The sequence below is a fragment of the Helobdella robusta genome (genome assembly GCF_000326865.2).
Source record: "Helobdella robusta unplaced genomic scaffold HELROscaffold_29, whole genome shotgun sequence".
In the NCBI taxonomy this organism is placed as follows: domain Eukaryota; kingdom Metazoa; phylum Annelida; class Clitellata; order Rhynchobdellida; family Glossiphoniidae; genus Helobdella; species Helobdella robusta.
Genome location: NW_008704475.1, coordinates 222,809 through 228,808, shown reverse-complemented (window position 1 = coordinate 228,808; position 6,000 = coordinate 222,809).

Sequence of the window (6,000 nt, the reverse complement as noted above, 5' to 3'; positions counted from 1 at the left end):
TCATGTTCATTCGTCACGTTTGTTAATCATGTTAATTCATCATGTTGGTTTAATATGTGGTAACAAGTTTTTTCCTCGAAATGGCAGCCATGTTGTTTCCCAACAACTTGATGTATATGCAGTATTTATATTTATATTCATATTTATTTATTTTAATTTACATTTATTTATTTCGTTTATTTATTTATAGTCTTTTAATATTCTATGTAACTTTTTATTATCTTCGTTTTCGTTTTTTTTGACTGAGTTCGCCGCTCATTTGAATAAAAATTGCCACGTGAAAAGAAATCCAATATAATCGGAAAAATTAGAGATCAAGTAGGATCATTTTCAAAATCTTGGAGTAGGTACCAGCTACACAAGTGAACCTGGAAAGATGTGTTTCCGGATTAAAATTTATCCTCAAAGACTGCAGAAGTGGTTTTAGTAAAAACATTTTAGATGATATATTAATAATAATAGGAAATTTTCATCTTTTTGAAACAATCTTATATTTATATGAGTTATTTCAAAACATCTGATTGATTGTTTTAACTTGTTGAGAAAAAATATTAAAAACGTTTCCTTCTATACTAACAACATTAAAAATTATTTTTGTTATTAATTTTTTATTATCCACAAGTTGTAAATTTAATACAGATTGTGGGATAGTGGGATGTCCGTTACATGCGTTTATGAAACTATGCATGAACAAAATTAAGTTCCGGAGCAAAACCGAAAACCAAAAAAAACGATATTACTTCAAGAACGAAAACCGGAACCGAACCGAAATTCGTTTTGCTGACTGAACCCTAACCCTAACTGAACCGAAACCGTAAAGCGAAACGAAAAAAATTACGGTTTGATGCCCTGGTTTACACAAAACACAAAAGCAATATTTTTTTAACATGGTTATCTTCAGCGCTGGTTCGGTTTATATATATACAGTGTTGTTATTGTATCGAATACATATTGTTATATTATATTGTTATTGTATTTTTATTTAAAAATTCTTTGTTCAACTTTCTTTTAACTAAATGTGGTTGAATATAATTGTATGAACCTCCTTAGTTGCCTGTTCGACTTTGTTTTAATTTAACTGTGACTGAACATCAATGTTTTATCTAAATATGTCAGTTTCATAAAATTGTATGAACCTCTGTTTTATTTAAATATGTTGGTTTCATAAAATTTTATGAACCTTTATGTTTTATTTGAATACGAAACTTTCATGAAATTTTATGAACCTCCTTAGTTGCATTTTCGACTTTGTTTTAATTAACTTTTTTTCTATTATTCTATAAAAATCAGGATCTGACAGACGCAGAAACTGTTACAGCATGCAAGGCAGTGGTATAAAATTAAACGAATAAATAAATAAATAAAAAAACTGAGAAAAAAGAATAAATTAACTGTGGTTGAATATCAATGTTTTATTTAATTATGACATTTTCATAAAATTGTAAGTACCTCTTCAGTTGTCTGTTCGACTTCGCTTAACTTTTAATTTAATTGGTTGAATCTCAATGTTTTAATATTATATGATACTCTCAAAAAATTGTATAAACCTCAATTTTTTTTAATTTGACACTTTCATAATATTAAATGAATCCTCCTTAGCTGCCTGTTTGACTTTGTTTTAATTTAACTGTGGTTGAATATCAATTTTTTTATTTGAAAACGACACTTTTAGGACAGTTTCTGTAATTTTTAAATCTATTGTGTTGGTGTTTTGATAAATTATTTCTGTGTTGTTGTCAAGAATTTGGCGGGTTATTGGATTTGCATGAGTTGGATGCAAGTGAGATTTGATGGCTACTCTTTGTGTATGCATTGTGAGAAGTCTTGATAGTGAAGTGGTCGTAACACGAATGTTGTTGACGCGCACAATTCGTATATTACACGATTACGCTTTAAAGTAGAATCGTCTTTAGGAGTGCGGTTGTTCTTTAGGACCAATTGTGATGTTTTACAATTATTGTAGTATATCCTGAGTTTTATTTTATTAGTGTCCTTGATTGGTGTAACATTTCTTTTTTTGATTTGTTTGAGAACGACTTTGTCTATTTTATGTGCCGTTGACATGAATTCTGTAATATAGGATTATGTCGTTGTCATTGTTGATGTTGTTGCTGTTCTGCTGTTGTTTCCTTTAAATTAAGCTTTTAACTCTGCTGCTCGTCTAGTTGCTTGTGCCCCTTTCTTTTCTCATAAATCTCCATATCTTGTTCTCTTCCACTGGCTACCTATAAAATATAGAATAATTTTTAAAATTTGCACATTTATGTATAAGTTTCAATCTAAATTATTTCCAAAGTACTTATCAGATATATTAATTGAACCCAAACGCCCCGGTTTACGATCGTCTTTTTGTTCTCACTTCTTCTTAACTCGTGTTAAACACTCTTTTGCTAAATCTGCTTTTGCTCTTCTGGTCATTTTCTCTGGAACTATCTACCTCCTTCTCTGACTACTTCTCCATCACTTACGAAGCTCAGAGCGGATCTCAAGACCCATCTGTTTGCAAAATTCATTGAGGAGCGCTGTTGAACATCGCGGAAATAGCGCTTTACAAGCTAATTGATTGATTGATTGATTAAATTCAATGGATGATGTCTTTCTGTCATTGCTTACTAGTAGATAAGTAATTCTTTTCAGTTCCGTTTTGCTATCCGTATATATATATATGTATCGATATATATATATATATATATATATATATATATATATATATAGTTCCGTATTGCGATCCATATATATCACGTTATATATAGGGAGATTTTGCTACTGCAGTTACGGTCGGCTAGTAAAAGTACATAATGTACACCACACCATCTCTCACCACCACTAAAGATGCATAAATTGTGTCTTTTGTTTTTTTGGTTTATTTATAATAATATTTTTATTCAAAAATTCTGAAATTTTTTTTATTTATTAATTTAAATCAATAGATTTATTTTTAAATCATCCAGTCGTACCGTTTGAAACTTTTATCTTATTGCTCATGTGGTAAGATTAAAGTTTCAAACGGTCTATTGAAACTGGTTGTACTGATGAAATGATATCTATCAATATGCTCACGCATCCTTACTTCAAGCTTTGGTCAGTCCTCTTTAGGAATCACGCCTATTAAACGTGAGTGTGACTATCCCTAATCCCGACATGTGGAATGAAGTTGTTCAGTTCCAATCTCGATCATTGGTACTAAATTATTTCCTGCAAGTTTTTTGACGTCAACATAATTTCTTGGTGTCTTGAAAATTTCCCGGTTGTATTATTTTGCCCAGATGGTTTCTCAATGTCCCGATAATTTCCCAATGTGTCTATAACTTACGAACGTCAGAGCGGGTTACGTATGCATTTTTATATCGTGTATGTATTATTATGAAAAAACCGAAAGTTCGTAATACCAGTATCACCAATGTCTGAATGATATTTACTCACAAAATCAAAAGAGCGCATGCGCGTCGGCTCGTACATACACGTCAAAATAGTTATAATGCGATACAAATTTATTGAGCGTTTAATATATTTATTTGGAACATAAAATGTTCTATAAATGCAAAAAAATTATAACAGATATTTAAATGAAAAAAATTTATAAACTTATCTCGATATGATGATCTGCAACGACGCACGCTGACATTGTATATGAATCAATGCTTTGTTTTACCGCAAAGAAAGCAATTTGTGTAATTCCTGCTTGTTTTTATAAAAGATTATTTTTAATGAAATTTCACTTCAGATCAATTATTATGTGCTTATATCAACTTTATACGTTTCTTTGACAGTATATTTTTTTAGTTTGTTTGTTAAATCGTTTGTTTGTTTGTTTTGGAATCTTGTAGATGATATTGCAATAGCTCCCTGTAATAAGATTGAACTGAAGTTTGGTATACTTGTTCATTTGTTATGACAATGTGTGAATTAGATAACAGACTTAATTAAACTGGTTAAATTAATGAATAAATATTTAAAATACTTTAATATAAGCTTTAGCAAATAAACTATGTCATTCTTTTTCTTTTCTCTCGTGCCTTATCCTTTCAGGACATTGGCGACCATCGACATCCACAAAACCCGATCTTTAACACTTTGTAGCAGTTGAAATGTGGTGATATGACTTCACGAATGTTATTCGCTGTTGACAGCAATCTCTTTTACCTGCAATATTTTCAGTAGTTGTTAGATTTTCCATTCATTCTTTCCCCATGATGTGACCAAAAACTTTATCTGCCCCCGTCGGATTATTTGTGGTAATTTCCTCTTTTCATAACCGGACTGTTTTAATACATCCTCATCCTACTAATTTTCATAATTCTTCCAAAAAACAACATCTCAGCAGCATTAATCCTTTTTTTCTATTTCTTAAGAAATTGTCCAAGAATCAGAGCCGTAATTGAGCCCAGGAAAAAGGTAACACTTTTACAGTTTTAATTTTGTTGGTATTCTAATTTTGCTGTTAGTAAAATTTTTCATATTAAAACATGCATTTTTTTTCATAGCTATTCTTCGTTTGATATCCACATCACATTTACAACCTGAGGTAATTAGACTTCTAAGATTATTGTAGCCGTTGACTTGTTTCACACGTTTACCGTCAGTTTTTTAATGCCAAATTTCTTCAACAACTATCGCTTTATTTGATTTTAATTTGGAAAGAGCGACGAGAACTTCAGATTTAAGTATCTTTGGTCCTTCTATCTTTTTTAATAGGAGGCTTTACATCACGGATATCATCGAAAAGGTCGTTAATATATTCAGTCCATCTTTCTAGTACTTTTTCTTTCTTAAATATTACTTTACCGGATTTTGCTTTTATATATCCAGAAACGGTACACGCTATTTTTCTAGTGATTTTTTTGATGTTTTTATACATTGTATTTGTATTTCTGTTTTTGATCTTTGCACTTGTCATTTAACTATTTATCTTTTACCTCAAAGCACAATTTTTTGATTGTTTTGTCCAGCTTTTTCCATCTATCAGGATTGTAGCCTTTCACTTTCCTTTGTTCATCCATCAAAGATACAATGTCATCTGTTATTCATTTAGGACCTATTCTTTGCTCTTTCACAGGTATAACTTCCCTTGCTGATTCTGTGAGGGCTTCTCTAAATATTTCATATCTAGATTTATTTACGTCTTCCGTCAATAACTAAAAACGATTCCGTCCTTTAACGTTATACTTGATCTTGATCTCATCATTTTGTGACGGACTGACAAAATTCAAACCATTTGTAGCCACTTCACTTTTGATTTTCTTCAACTTTATCCTGATTTTACAAACAGCTGGGTTATGATCACTACAACAAGCTGCTTCAGGGTAACTTTTTCATTGATAAACAGCATTTCCAAAATCTTCTATTTATAGTAATAAAAATATAAACATGTGATGATATGTTGTTGATATCAAGCTGCTGATGTTTTGCCGATTGTCTTATATTGGTGACGCTATGTTTTCGATGTGACGTTGCTGATGTTATTTTGCTGATATTATGTCGTTTGATATCAGTTGGTGCATGTTATGCGCGGGCACGTGGCGGTGCAGATGCATCCATGCGTGCAGAGAATTTCAAAACTTCTGTCTCTTCATCACCGCACGTCTGTTCAAAGTAAATAAAAGGATTATTAAATCTAGTTAGAATCAATTTGCTTTTAAATTAAAATCTAACTGATCATCCTGTAACGATACCTTAAATAATGATAATTATTATTATTATTAAAGATAATTAATTTTTAAAGTTTTTTATAATTTATTATTTTTTAGCCCCCAACCACATATATGCTTTATTTTATATACAATGCCATTGCGCTTTATTTTATATACAATGACATACATGTATGTATGTATGTAGGCACCAGACTCGATGACGAGTCTGTTAGATTTGCCGTTGGTTTCAGACTTGGCCTAAGTATACAAAATAAATATCTGTGTCGTTGCGGCGCGGAGGCGGACGAATTTGGTCATCATGGTTTGGTTTGCCGTTTAGGTGGAGGCCGTCAACTTCGTCATTCAGCTT